The following is a 15,575-nucleotide window of genomic DNA, read 5'->3' as shown; positions in this document are numbered from 1 at the left end:
GATAGAGCATAGTTTCTCAGGACACGCTCCAAACATTTAACCTGCTTATAAGTGACGAATTAGTTTAAGTGTCCATGCAGCCTGACCCCAATAGTACAAGCCCACCACTCCGCGAATTTTACAACTGCAGTAAAACAAAAGTTAAAACAAGTGATTCGTAGTCCGCATTAGTTTTGAATAACTCGATTTTCAATTTTCAGCATACCTAACGGAGTGTCAGGGCGGATCTGCAAAACCTATCCGCGCGAAATATCCCGCAGAAGTTCCACTTCATTGATACACGCCCATCTGTAACCCCATATTTCGTTCTTGTTTGTTTGTGGAACTTTGGTTTTGCCTTATAGTTAGAACAAATTAAAACACCACCTGTACCAAATCAATCGCAAAATAAAAAAATATAAAAAAACTCGCTCTTTTCCTCTGCTTACAGAGCCTTAGATCGTCAAATTAGGCTGAAAAAAAAAACTAAATCTAACTGCACATCGAGCCTGTCTGGAAAAACGAAGGAGTTTTTGTAGATTAAGAGCCCACATTTTCGAAGATATGCGGCCTACCAGCCATAGACGGTGAGCCTCAGGCCCACGTTTAAAGAAACGGTAAAATGAAAGGAATCTGAAGTAGCGAAGCACCGTCCACTGCAGGTTTGGAACTGACCTCCCTTATCATAAGTCAGAATCGCAAAAACTGCCCCTTCAAGCGCACAAATACCTACGAATAATAAGTACAATAATAAAACTGGGCAAACTCTGAAACTATGATAAACTGCCCCAGAGCTCTGCGACCTGCGCATGCGGGCTCAGAAACCTTTGTTGAGCCGACGGTTTTAATTCCTGCCTCGTATGGCGAACATATCGCCTAATTGGAAACGGTCAAAGAAAGCTCCAGGGGCTTTCCTTTTCAATGCGCATCGAACCACGAGGTCGCGGAGAGAAGATACAAAGCGGAACGGTACTGAGCATGCGCGAGTGTTCACTGTACAGGTCGCTTCGTTAAGCAGATTATTCAGATTTGTCTCGCGACCGGGAGCAGGAGGAAAAAGAACAGAAAAGAAAGAAGCCGCGGCCCCGACGAAGCAGCGAGCGACCAAATGAAATTGAAGAAGACCGCTTCCGCGAATCGATACGGATTATGAACTGTAATCTGGGCTTTAATGAGGCAACTGCAGACTGGAGTCGCCGAGCGAAAGCCGCCCGGGGGGCTACTTCTGAGCCTTAGGGCGGCGGAGAAGTCGGAACTCTTGACGTGCGGTTGTTTTCTTGCTTCACCTACGTTCGGGCGGCTGTGTAGGACACGGAAACTGCTTTTACATCGCGAACTGTTCCGTTTTCTTTTCTTTTTTTTTTTTTTTCTTTTTTACCCTCTGTCTACTTAGAAATTCTGACAAATTAAACCGCCGAATCAGAAGAAAGAGTTTATTCGCTTCCGATCAATGGAAGTTGCAAAGGTTGGTTACAGCACGAGGCCACGATGGTTCGCTTTCTTTTTAACGTTGGAGACAGAGTTAACTATTCAGGCTGCGTGATAAATTAGGATTCGGCTTAACACTCTGCGCTCTTCCTACGAACCCTTTTTAACATTTTTAAGACTCCCCAAAAAGGCCCGTGGCGGATGGCCGTCTCAGTCACATTTGAAACGCAGAGTAAATGAACCAAAATCTCCCATATTTTGGCGGGCTACATTTAATCTCAGTTTGAGCTCAACCATCATCTAACGCGGCATCCCTCAAAACCCGACTGCGCATCTTATATGTATGGAACTATTATTATTAAAGTCGCATGATTTATATGGACACCACTCAGTTGCAAAGCAATGCCCTGTCTCCCAAAATACTTTAACAGCGAAGTCGTCTACCAAATCGTCCGAGCGCCCGTGTGTGCGCGCCTCGCAACGACCGCCCAGCGTCCCCGGCGCACGTTTGTCAAGCCAAGCATACCCACTTAGGGAGATTGACAAAGATTGCCAAAAACAAAAAAAAAAAACACACTTCAGCGTTCGCCGTAATCGTGGCAACACTTGCTCGGAACAAGAAAGACACGTCATAGCGTACGCTTCTCCAAGGTGATGTCCAATGACTATCACTTCCAAAAAAATGAGGGAAGCTCAGACTTATAAGCAACAATGATGTAGTGAAGGCCGTTGCGACAGCGAAGAAGTGCCAGATCGGCTGGAATTGTGGACTTAAAGCTTCGTAATAGCCGTGGAGGTTGTGTACAGTTTCGCTATTTTCAAGTCTTAGGCGTTAGTGTGAGCTTCCTTCGTTTTTTTTTCCTTGCGGCGTGAGGTAGGCTTCTCCGCAGAGCTTCGCTGCCCTGTACAAAAAACCACCGACGGGGTTTGCTTTTGTTAAGATGACGTCATCACACCGCTAAGAAGGGAAAACCAATAGCAATCATCATCATTTCCCCCGGTCATAACCGCGTAGAGCTTTGTGGGGAAGTATTCACAAAATGATGGGGCATGCGTAGTCTGCGGAAAATAAGCAGAAACTATGCGGTACATTATAGTGTTAGAATTCGAGGGTATCCATACAAATCTACATGAGAGGGATATTCGGCTTCCAGAAGCCCTGGGATTTAAGGGTAGCACAGAGGAAGTTAACTTCAGGGCTGTCGAGGCGACGAAAACAAGATTAGAATGCTGGTGGACGAAAAGCAGAGAGGGGAATATTGCCTAGGACAGGTATACCACCTGTAACCGGGAAAAAGTATTTTGTGCCTAATAAGTTTTTTGTGCCTGCCCTAAGCAGCGCTAGTATTAAACGAAGAGTATAAAACATACGTATATTAGTCCTTCTTGGTAAGATGACACGTCATCACCCCGCTACAAAGGGGAGACCAATAGCAATCATCATCATCATCATCATCATGTGCACACACGCCACACACTCGAGTTTTTGTGCACAATCCACCGTAAATTTCGACGCCAGTCCCGCAAGTTCAATTGCGGACCAACGTTTGTGGACCAAGCTGTGATAAGAGACGCCCCACTCATTGTGCTGCTGCTTCGCTTCCTCCCCCTTTTAGCCGGCAATCGAGCGGAATACAGGGAACAAAAATGGCCCGTCCGGGCGTTTAAGTTCATAACTACGCTACGGCCGCTTCCTCTCTTAGTGGTCGCATGTACGACACAGAATGAAGCGAGCACGGATCTTCCATGTTTCCGTTACATGCCGCGTTCTACCCATTAAAAGGGGACGACGAGTGTCCGGCAGATGTGCGCGCGGTATTAATGGATCGGGTCCCTTGTCATGAGCTACGAACGTTCATTACCGCGGGCACAATTGGGCCTCGTGCAACTGGCCCCCGGAGAGCAACTCCATACGTGCGCGGGCCGTGTAGGGAGGGGGAGACAAGAATGGTGCTGCGTGCGTCGGCGTGACAAATGTCCTCGAGAACCGTTTAAGCTTCGGCCGCTGCTGCCTGCAGCGACAGCTACCCTTCCCGATTGAGCCGAGGTATGTTCAGCGTTTCGAGATACACGAACTCTTGTGCTCCTCCAAACTCCATAGTCACGATTGATGACTTTTCACATCGATGACAATGCACCGCACAACTTAAGTTATTATTGATAATAATAACAATAATCAAATATTGCGGGCTAATGAGGGTTTCATAACGGTACTTTCCGTGTCTCTGTAAACCTCATTTCCCATCTGTTGTCCTTTTCGAGATGTAAACAACAAAAACCAGCCACCCACCCAATCCTTAGTTAAAATAAATCACGAAGCAAATAGCACAAGCTGAATGAACATTTATCGAGGCTAGAAACTCCGCACCTTACATATCAAACACGCGCAATAAGTGGAATTTGCGCCCTGGGGTGCGCAGACATCGTTACCCTCCGCCAGACGGCGCCAATGGAGTCGAGTAACACTTGCTCTTTGACGGCTTTGAACAGCAACGTTCACTGCAATGCACGCGCACAGCGCCTTTCAGTAGACCATAGCACGTACCCCGAGGTACACCTTCGCAGTGCGTGTGAATAGCACTACACAAAAACACCGCTCCAACAAAGCGAATGGAAGTTACATCGCGTTCCCTGTTTGATGACCCTTTCGTGCGGGCCGGCGCGGGCGCTGCTGCATCGACTGGGGCCCGATTACACGCAAGCGAAAGGGTATACGTTGTAACATAGACAGCAACAAGGAGAGCATCCAGAAAGCTTTCCAGGAGGGTGAAAACGACACAACTAGTTGCGCCGCCGGAGCAAGGGAAAGGTGCAAATTATTGATAACGCGAGGGAGAAAATGATCCGAACCAAATTCGCATCAGCAGCGGCTGCCGCATCCTTGCAAAACTAAAGCGATGGCATGCAGCGGCGCACAAGTCAAAACGAAACGGAGAGAGAGAGAGAGATAGAAAAAGGAAGAAAAGGTAAGAAAAAGAAAGGAATACGGGGAAGGTTGCGCTCGATGCCATTCTTGGTGTGTTCGATCAAATCATAAATCACGAGTCCCCGCCCCCATCTCCCCCATCACTGGAGCCATGAAAAGAGGGGAGAGGAGGGGAGGCGAAGTCAGTCTGCGTTGAATAACGCTTTGCCGTGAAGGCCAGAAGAGGGGAAGGAGGTGGGGTGGGTAAGGCACGGGCAGCGAGGAAAGCAACAGGGCGAAAGGCGGGCCCCGCCACCATTTGCACGCATGCATATACTCGCCTTCTGGCCGGCAGGAGTAGGGGGGACGGGAGAGATAGAGCACATGCAGTAGTAAGTTGTGTGTGGCTTCGCACTCCCGTGGATATCGATACCTCTGACGCAACCGGTAGTTACAGAGAAACGAGAGCAGAGGAAGAACAGCGCGGGGTGGGAAGAGCATCCGAACGAGCAAGGGATGCATACGGAGAGGGGGACGCAAGGAGGGAACTGCGAACACAAGCTCCGCGTAGTGCTTCTTGACTAGGTGTTGCCAACGCGGCCCATTAACTCCGCGCTTGCCTAGCTTCCAGCGGTTCCTGTTTCGTCTCCGAACACCTTTCCCATGCACCGAGGCACGCGTATCTCCGGTGGCTTGCTTGTGAACCGGCGGCAACGCGAGCAAAAGAAGTCCGCTTTGCGCCACGCAGCCCGACGTTCGGCGTTCATTATTTCAGGGACGGGTGGACCGGTCATCTATGAACGGGAGACGATGTCTATGGGGGCGATTATACTTTGTCACGGTGCCGCTCTCGTACCCTTCGAGATGCCGGGAATACCGCTTAATGGATCTCGGCGGCGAAGAGCGGCCATTGCTGTTACTGCCGACGCTGCTGCTGTCGCTGTTGCTGCTGCTCCTGCTGCTGGCAGTGGTATTTCATTACGCCGATGTAGACGAACACGATTGTTTTCTTTGTCTTTCAGCGGCCGAAGTGAAAGTGCTATCTCTCGTTTTCGACTTTCTCTTTTTCCCGCCCGCGCCGCTTTGTGTGTGCGTCCGTGCCCCAATGAATCGGGGTACTTAGAGGGAAAGGGTGGGATGAGAAAGCGAGAGTTTGGAACGACGACGGTCGGAGCCATGCTCAAGCGCCGAGGACGTATTTATGGCTTTCGAGATAAGGGGTTGATAGAAGCGTCTAGTCATACATTACGCTCGCGCCAGTGCGCTATCGGCTATACCGGTCATAACCACAAATTCTTCGAGGTCCTTTCTCCGGCCGCTTCAACATCCGGAAGAAACGAAAATAAAAATCGAGGTTATGACGGTTACAAGACCCGCGTTCCTCGAGACACGCCGAGAACGATTTGTACAACCGAGAGGCAGATTCTATTCCGCCGGAAAGACTTGCCGTCGTCACCATTACTGCGCAATTATCTCACGTCTAAGACAAACGTGGGTGAATGGGATGAAACAGGATCATTGTACATCAGGCTATGTCCCCACGATGCCTCGTCGAAAGCTACCGCAGCCTCATACCTCAAACCTTTCCACCCAAAGAGCGCTTTGAGTGCGTAGCAGGAGAGCGCAGCACGCTTTCACACCTCCCGATGTCGTTAAGAAACACAGAGGGACCAAGCTTTGGGATTCTGATTTATGAAGCAGCAAAGTTCTTCGTTACTGAGCCACGCACACCCCGAGCAGAGACGGCTGACCTTACAGGCGCCCCTGCAATTTAGGAGAACCTTATCAACCGTTGGGAGTTCCGATCACCTTCCCGCATCAGCGAGATGAAAAAGCACTTCTTCACGACCCGGACTGAAAGGAATCAAGCGAGTCGGCGAGGGCGCAACTTTCGTCGCGAACTCCTTTCGCCGTGTTATATAAAGAGCGATTGCAGGTGGGTGCACCTCTGTCTCTCTCTCTCGCAATGGAGTGTCAACGCGACACGGCGGTCGCGACACTCGATAGTTGTTCGATTGGGACAGATGAGAGACGCGGGAATGGTGCAGAGAAGATTTCGTCGTTCGGTCCCCGGCGTGATAAAGGCCAAGACGAATAGGGCGTCGCGGAGGCAGGCGAGAAAGATGGGGCCTACGGGGGGAACAAGGCCGAGCTAATACACGCACCTCAGAAGGCGAGGCTCTCTCCATCCTTCGCGCCGCCTGGCGGCAGCCGCGCAGGTATGCAACGCACGGCACGCCGAGCTTTGCGGGATGGAAGAAGAGGACGCCCCGGAGGGAGCAAGCGAAACGCGAGGAGAGACGCGGAGATGAAAAATGGCGCCGTCTCCGTGCCACTGTCGTGTACGTGGTGAAGGATGAAACGGAAATTACTTCGTCAAAGACCTCTCTGCGACGCGCGTCTCATCTGCGCTGCCATTCCTCCGCCTTTCGGCGCAGCGGTGACAAAGATGAACCAAGTTGGATGAGCTTTTCTTCCCTCTTCCTGTTCCTTCCCTCAGCAGCCTCGCCAACGCGCCAGGAAGGAAGGAAGTGCGAGGACACAGGCAGGCTTTATATATAGAAACTGCTCCGCGGTGGTGCCGAGAGTTATCGAAAACTCCCACCCGCTTCCCCCGCCGTCCGGCCCAGCGCAGGGAAGGAATCGCTTCTGCAGCGGAGAGCTGTGGTGACAAATGGCGGCTCGGTTGACCGCGTTGAGGAGCTCCCTCGCGTCACAGATGACGAGGCCTCTCTCCCCCGGCGCGCCGTTATTCCGAGGAGCGTGCGGGGAAGGCGGGAAGGCGCTTTAAGGGCGCTTTGTGTTTCAGCGCTCAAGCCGCGACGAACATCCGTCAAGTCTACGCGCGTCTGTGACGACGCGCTGGAATTCGCGCCGCTGCCGCTGAGTCCTCCCGATGCTTCGGGGAGGGCTGCAGACGATTAAAACGAGCAGACGACACACGCGGCGCGGCGGTGCTCTTGTTACGGGAAAAGCTTGGCTTTCGGGAATCGAGTTTGGTTCTGGATGCTGACTCGGCACCCTGCTGCGGGAAAAGAGAAGGGATTACGAACACTTCTTGTTCGTCCCTCGCAGGAGATGCTTTTTCACTCGACGTAATGGTATTAGTATCGAACGGTCTACGTACACGGTGGAAGTGGAGAAAACGGCACGGCCTAGCTGCTGTGCCAATCAACATGGCCGCTGCTCCATCATCGAAATCGCTACGGCTTGGAGAGCCAAAAATAGTGGCGGGCAGAGCCGAAAATTTCTTGTAACAATGAATGACCGTTTCCCAAAGAGGGCTTTTAGGGCTCGCCAAGGTCGCGAGCATTAAAAGCCCGTCATCGGGTGAACATGATCTGTCTGTGTCTTCTGCAAGAACAGAGAGCTTACAGCGCTTTTAACAGCAAATACACACAAAAACACGTTGCCAAAGGACAAACAAAAACTTTCCGTTGTATAAGTAATAAATATATTGGACGATTTTTCTAAAGCGTACCAGGTGAAAGAGCGTCTGGCTTGGTAGTGCCCTTAGCAACCAGTCTGGGCAAACAAAAATAAAAGTATTCGGTGGTCCGTAATAATGAAGACAGAAGGAGAATAATCTCTCTCGCTATTCGGGGCCTATCTGAAGGCAAAGCACACAGTTGTAATAAAACAGCCCTCCTTATCACGGCTAAATCAAGCATCTCCACTTCTTGATTCTCAGAATTACCTACAGCTGCAACGATCTGAACCATCTTACTTAGAGGTGAAAAATATAGCGCCATTTGCTCTGGGAAGGACAGAAGGCGCTCAGCGACAAAGGCGAAGCCAAAATAATAAAAATAACAACAAGGAGCGCCGACAGAACTACGCACGGGAGGCGGCGTCGAAGATTACGTGTCGCGAGTCGTATCACAAGGGCGATATAATATAAACGTCGCGACTAACGTGAACGAAGTAGAGTATAGTGAGGATTAAGAAAGAGTGTATTCGCTAATCCGCTGACGCAGTGCCGGATTACGGGATTTGGTACGCGTTCCTTCCCTGCAGCTTGTCGGCCTCAGTCCCCGGTCGTTTCAACATCATCTGGGGGTGAAACACCGGATGATTGCGCGGAGAGCTGCTAAGCGGGTGCGCCAGTCGGAGCAGATATATGGGACGTTCAATAGATGTCTTCCTAAGCTCGAATCTGTTGGTATTTCGGGAAAGAACGCGATTTTCACGTGACAACAGCCTGTAATGCGTATTTATAGGATGGGGGAGAGGGAGGGGGTGGTAGCGCAGTTAACATTTGTTCTTTGTAAAAGTTGCTAATCCACAATACATTCCTTGAGCTTCGGAGGTCGTTCTTTATCCTTTTTTTCTCAACCGAAGCCGATTGACTGAGCCGTAAAGTGACATGCACTAATTTATTTTAGAGAGAAAGTGCCACTAGCTTAGTGTGGTCGATTTCGCATGAACAAGTTGAAGCCTGATTCTATGAAGCCTCATTCGTGCAACATCCTGCATTTTTCAGTTTATAACCCGCTTGCGCAGAGGTTGATGCGCAGCAGACGCAGGGTACGCGGTGGTCCAACGTACGTTCGGCTTGACGTCACCCCATTGGGTCGAACGTCGTCAACTGGTGCCCGCAGCTCGACGTGGAATGACTATAACGTTGCTTGGCACATCGTAGGACTCAACTTGAAGGTTACCTGACGTTAAGCCTAAACATAGGACATTGGGCCTAAGCTATGCGTCGAGGTCTGACGTGGACAACCGATACTCACTGAAGAAAAAAAAGGCTAATGGTATGACCAGCGGCGGGTGCCAGGTGCTGTCGTAAGACATCAAAGCGAAACTCAAGACGCGCATACCCGGCAGCAGGCGCTTTTATACTAGCAAAAATATATGGTCCCACAACAGCACGTAGACCCGCAGTGGTGTATTGGACAACGTTCGCTAAGCAGGAATGTACATACATACATACACACGTACGCACATACATACATACATACATACATACATACATACATACATACATACATGCATGCATACATGCATGCATGCATGCATGCATGCATACATACATACATACATACATACATACATACATACATACATACATACATACATACATACATACATACATACATACATACATACATACATATGCGTGCGTGCGTGCGCGCGGAGGCAAGTTCATTACGCGCCAACTAATCATTGTCGCACGCCCTTCTCAACGCGCATCGAGAAGCCACAGCGCCCGTTCCCGCATGCCGTCAGTGCGGAAGCAGAATCTCGCCTATCTGACTTATAGTTTCGAAATGAGCTTTCTTTTTCTTTTTTTCTCTGAAATTGAGCTCCCATATACGCCGGCGTCCGCGCCGGTATGCAGTTTCCCCCAGTGGTTATACGGGCAGAAATGGGAGCTGTTTGTGATTTATTCATTTCACCCTAATTACATTCTTTCAGCGTGTCACGTACCATTCCTGTTATACTTCGTTCTGTGTTATTACCCAAAATTTGAGGAAATTGCCCTAACGAAGCTGTCATTATTGGGGTAGAGGGAATTGAACGATAATGAAATAAAGCCGCGGTATTCGAAGCGAACTGACGTTTCGATTATGGGGAGAGCAGAAAAACGAAGTATAGTGAAAGCAGCGTCGGCTTCTCAGGGAGTGAATTCTCCTTCCGTGGAAGAAGAACGGGAGCGGATGGGGAGCGTGCAGAGATCTCGCCTTTTTCTTTGTGCACCACGAAATGGAGACCCACTAAGGAGATGACTTTGGGGAGGGGCGCAGCAAGAAGTAATTCCTCGGAAGAGCGGAGCTTGAGAGAGATGTCTTCGTACCCGCCACCCGGCAACTACAGCGCCGCCAGCCAGCCTTGGGTCTGCGAAGTTCGCACGCGTCCCATTGCGCCTTTCCGACACCCTGCGGTTGCCGGTCTCTCTCGATCTACCTTCTTTCTTTTTTTCATTTCTTTCAAAAATTCCCAACCCCGAAAAAAGAGAAAAGTGTATATACATTTTAGGCGAATTCGGAAAAACTAGGCTTGCTGTTCCTGAATTGCGCAGACAAAAAAAAAATTTCATGTTTTCCACGGTAGCCATTATTTCGTTGTTTTTTTTTTATTCGGGAACGCAAAGGCAAGAAGAGGAGAAATGAGTGCGTGTCAAGAAGAGATTGCACTAGGCGTGAGACGAAACAGTAAAGGAATACGTCGCCGGCACTGACTGGCGGTTTCAAAGCGTACGCGCGTCGAAATTCTTCATCCCACCAGCAATTTCTTTTATTGTCCGAAGCAGTTTTGTTTCTTTTTTTTTTTTTCAGTTGGCTTTCCAGCTGTCCTTCTGTCCTCTTACTTTCCGGTTCTCTTTTCTCTCTCCCTCTCACTGGGCCGCCCACGGTCATGATTACAGGGATAGCCCCGAACGGCTTCATTGCGGGTTGAGAGAGCGCGGAGATTTCTGGTGTACGCGGCTGTCATTAGTGGCCGCGGTGTCCGTTTGTTGTCGGTAGGTTCGACCCACAGGTGTCGCGCCCCGCCTGCGCCCTTTTGTGGCGGGCGTACAAAGGAAAAAGACAGTAGTAGTGTCAGGGCGGCGGTATGCGCGCGATCGCTGTGGTGCCCGCGTATGCCGCCCCGAGCGCGAACAGAGTCGGCCCCTGGCGGCGGCTGGACGAACCGCTCCTAGTGTGGATGGCGCTCTCGCGTCGTCTGCTTTTTCACGTTGCGTGCGGCGCAAGACGCGTGCTGAACACGACAAAACAACCAATATGTGTGCTCGTTTGGCAGTAAGCAATGACATAGTTTCCTCTGCTTGCGATTTCCTCTAGAAACGCAATAATCAGCGGCCGTTGCGGGTTAATGCGCTGGTTTAATTCCACGAAACATCTTCGCCCTGGTCACCGCTTGAGTGTGAAACGTGTTATAAACATTGCTTCTACACATTGCACTTTTCTTATTGTTGAGTGCAGTCGTCTGCCGTTTCGGGAACCTCGGAGGGTGCTTTTCGAAGGTGGCGTGGTGATTACTTAAAGGATAAAAGTTTAGTACGCGAAACGGGTAAGAAGCGACAAGACCTGTACATACGCGTGCAAATTCCACACCCTTGTAAAATTGCACTGTGTCCTTATAGAAAGAAGAAACAAGCAAAAACATTTACACTGCACACGACCCGTGCGCTATCGCCCATACATTACCGGACACGTATTTTACAACCGCAAACGCCTGTGTGATCGTGTCCTTCCCGTACCTTTTCTAAAATAAATACCATTTTTGGACAGTCGTTGTTTATATTGAGGAGGAGGAATAAACATTTATTCAACTGTATCGAGTTGCTAATTTTACATATTTAAAATACCTTTCTATGGATGCGCAAGAGTATTTAGGGGGGATTTTTCGGTAAAATTAAGCAGTTGTGAGTTTGCGTCTGTCGTGGCATTTCGTGTCATTTTCATATATATCATTTTCAAATCCCACATGAATCACCTGGTCCAGAAACGTGTCTCACTCAGCATAACCAAATGCCTAATATGGTCACGTCTTAACCTCTTAAGGTGGACCTAAGTTTAAAGAAACAGGGAAAACGCGTAATATAAATGCACGTTGTTGCCCACATGTGTGAGGGGTGTGTGCCATGACTCGCTGTTTATTTTTAATTTTTTTCCCACAATGCTTGCTTTCAATACAATTTTGAACAAGGCGAGCCACAATTCCTGGACAATCCCGGACCAAAGGGGGATTAATCAGTTTTGAAAATACGTACTGCTACGTACCCCCCCCCCCCCCCTCCCCCGCTCCTCGCCCGCTCCATCGCAAATGAAAAAAAAAACGCCGCCGAGCTTTCTCTTCTCGCGCAAACCCTGCCGCAGCCCAAAACGAAGAATCTGACGCCCAGTGCAGTGCACTGCACGGGCCCGGGCCGGCCCGAAAGCCCGAGCCCAGCCCGGCCCGCGGGCCGGGCTCGGGCCGGGTAGCACACATTTTCTCGGGCCCGGGCCGGGCTCGGGCTTGAACGAAAAATCTTTCGGGCCTTGCCGGCCCGAGCAGTGCCTAAGGCGTGACGCTAATTCTAAATTGTTGATAGCAAGAAGTTTTCCCATTTATATTTGAGGTTAAGTGAAAAGAAAAAAAAGCGAAGTTCAGTGTCACTATGGCGCCGTTAAAAAACATGATAAATAGACGATTCCGCTCAGAAAGCCTTCACATCAATTATGAAACAGACAGTCTGGGCAGCATAGTGGGAGAGAGCAGGCCAGACGAGGGCACTCCAGACACACAATACAACATGACTGTCTTTTATTTCCGCTTTTTGAAATAAAACAAACAGAACAAAGGCGACATAGACTTCGCACTGTCTACTGTTGCCACCTCCGTAGTAGCAAGCGGCTCCTCGGTCACGATGCGTGGCCCTGCATTCCAAGCGCCTGGGCCTCCACAAGAAGCGGGAGACTGAAGAATGGGAGTACAGCTCTTTATTTTGAGTGCACACGTCGAATACCCTGATGTGTACAGGATGGGAGTTGGTGGAATAGGCACGAGAGAGGAGACGCGGGGAGAAGCAGTCATTCACAAAACAACACAAACACATCCCCTGAGGCTGGGAGCCGTAAAGATTCCGTCGCCGGGGTCCGCCTCACAGAAGTTCCACGAAGGGTCGTGCGGCCCGCGTCATCGCTTTGTCTCGAACGGTTGCCGGAACCCCCCCGGTGGTGGCGGGCTGGCTCGAAGTCGTCGTCGAACAAAATAAATGGGTCAGTCACAGCGCACATGCGCGGCCGCAGCGTCGTCGGGATGCTAGGGTCCGTGGAGGGCAAAACCAAACCCTACTAAAGCGGTTCCTCCACTTCGGAAAGCAAGCTGTCACCCAAAAATGCCGATGCAAGGCAGACAAGATTTGTTGCCATCAGCTGCTGCCTTCAAGGTCCGCACATCCCCATTCTTTTGCCGAAAGTAGGAACGCCGGACGCCCACATGTTTTCGTATGGGCGGTAGTCACAACCGTGCATAGTTTCGGGGACCAATTTTCGAAGCAGAGCCAATGTTTCGGATAAAAAGTTTTAAAATCATGATTCAAGGCAGAAAAGAAAACAAACGCAGACAAAATAATGCTGCAGCCTTCATCACTGAAGGGAAAGAGAGAAATGAAGTCATGAAAGCGGACACGTCATCTGCTCAAATTTCAGGCGCGTTCGTGTATGGACCCGAATTGAACCCGTGGCGCAATCCCCGAGTTCCTTTAGCAAGAGATAGTAAAAGCAAAATGCTGTCAAGTATTCCAGCAGTAAATGTACGTAAACAGTGTAGTTTCGATTGTACTGATAACCATATATATAGTTTGGCTTTTCGCGTTACATGCGTTCTCGCTGCTCTTGCAACGTTGGCAGGACCCCCCCACCCCTTCACGAAAAAAACTAAATGCACAGAACTTCATTTTTTAACCAATCCTCAAAAATTAAATGCCACGACAAAGGCGATATTTAGTTCACAAAACAAAGTAGTTACCGGGAACCCGTTGCGCTGATTCGCAACGAGAAATAAAAAGGAAATGTTTTACTACATCTGCAACAGCGCAACTTCATTTATTGCCATCTTTAGGGTTCGTAAGTGACCTTATACGCAAGAATGCAAACACATCTCGCTGTTGCAGGCACCTGTTAGATTTTAAAAGGAACGCAAATGGTCAACAGAGCCGCCGTAACAGAAAATTTGTGCTCACTGTGAGGTCCCAGAAGCTTGGTTTGCACACTGTAAACCTGCTTGTCACTTTGCGAAAACCTAGCTAAACATGAGATGTTGATTGTACTGCGTGCGTTGACAATTCAATTCGCAAGTTCACTTGCGACGAAAGCCGTAAATAAGTGATCCGAAACCCTTATTCATAAAACCTTCCTTCAGAGTCATTAAAATTTAATTTAGAAGAACCGTTAGAGCGGTTACATTCATATCTCCGCGCTGATCAAAATTCAGTAATTTTATGTTGCCTTTTGAACACACAAAAAATATCGTAAGCTCTTAGAAAGAATTTCGGGGCAGTTAAGTAGTGTTACCCATTCAGGGCATCCCACAAATGCAAAAATGCGTCATGCTACCAGTGAAAGTGATTGAGATTGCCGTTGTAAACTGAATTTCAGAGATCGAGGCTTCCTGATTTGTTTCTATTTATGCTTTTATTGAAGGCTCAAAGCCATAGTCTGGAAAGATCGAGCTTGCTTCGAGCCACAGCGTACAAGTTCATTGTCACAATTACGGCCATTCTGAGATTTCCGATGAGTCGTCGCTTTTTTGGCGTAGTAATGAAAACTGACTGCCGCTTCCATGCTATACATTGAACGTTGAGGAACCGAACTACAGCATACCACTCTTGTTTGCACCTTTTGTGCGCACATACGGCGGGAAAAAGGCACGAAGCGCGCCCACAGTGTGCATTCTTACGGGCCGCTCAGCGGAGCATCCACACTAGCAGCGCGACGCTGTCGCCACCTACATGTCGAGCTCGCGGCGAATACCTGTATTACATAGCAGCCGACAATTGAAGAGTCGCAGTCTAGCGGCGGAAATTGCTTTCTATTCGGAAGGAAGCACTTCCAGAAAGCATTAAAAGCTTCGGGGTGGCGCAGCACGTGCGCAATAATACGCGTACGCAAACATTTCGTCGTGTACTACACAGCAAAGGCAAAAAATATCGGCTGTTGTTCTCCGTTCAAGTCGACGCTTTGTTGAGAAAAAGAAAAATCCATTTGGTACGGTGGGCGCGTTCGACTCTCCCCTCCCGGCTGTTGCTTAGGGCTGCAGCGCTCGACCGTAAAGCAATAAAGGGAGTTTGTGCGACCTACGCCCATTCGTTCCGTCAGCCCGGCTTGACGGCTCTGTTGTGCAAACGTCGACGCTTCCGAGAAACTGTTACTCCGGAGCAACACGGATCCTCCATGCTTAGATATATATAGACGAACGTAAAATGGGACATGCGAACAGCGGGACGGAGTGTTCTTGGTACGTCGGGGTCGTTTCCGGCGTCGACATAACCGAGCTGTAATAAAGTTGCCGCTGACGTCAGGTTCGGAGGTTTTTCAGGTGAAACGGACAGCAGCAGACAGGTTCGTTCCGCTATACGAGCAGCAAGGGTGACAGTGTATCAACAACATTGGCGACAGGAATCGTCACGTCGCGATGTGTGAAGCGATAGCGGGGACTGTCAAGCCGGATGTCGAGCGTTTGCGGTGGAATTGTTGTCGGGTGAATCAGAGCGAGAGGACAAGAAAGCACGCGCCGTTGGTATCTAACGTAGCTCGGTTTAGCGATAATAAAA

At 49.5% G+C, this 15,575-nt stretch overlaps 1 protein-coding gene across 6 annotated transcripts in view; it reads right to left on the bottom strand.

Annotated features, from left to right (window-relative positions):
* LOC144174113 (uncharacterized) overlaps nucleotides 1-15,575 on the bottom strand; it is a 350,888-nt gene that overhangs the window by 20,071 nt on the left and 315,242 nt on the right. The gene's annotated exons all lie outside the window — the stretch shown is intronic.

The sequence above is a fragment of the Haemaphysalis longicornis genome, unplaced genomic scaffold, assembly GCF_048455015.1.
Source record: "Haemaphysalis longicornis isolate Haplotype H1 unplaced genomic scaffold, Haemaphysalis longicornis Haplotype H1 scaffold_3, whole genome shotgun sequence".
NCBI classification, from domain to species: domain Eukaryota; kingdom Metazoa; phylum Arthropoda; class Arachnida; order Ixodida; family Ixodidae; genus Haemaphysalis; species Haemaphysalis longicornis.
The sequence above is the reverse complement of the archived record's forward strand: the minus strand, read 5'-3'. Positions and strand labels throughout refer to the sequence as shown.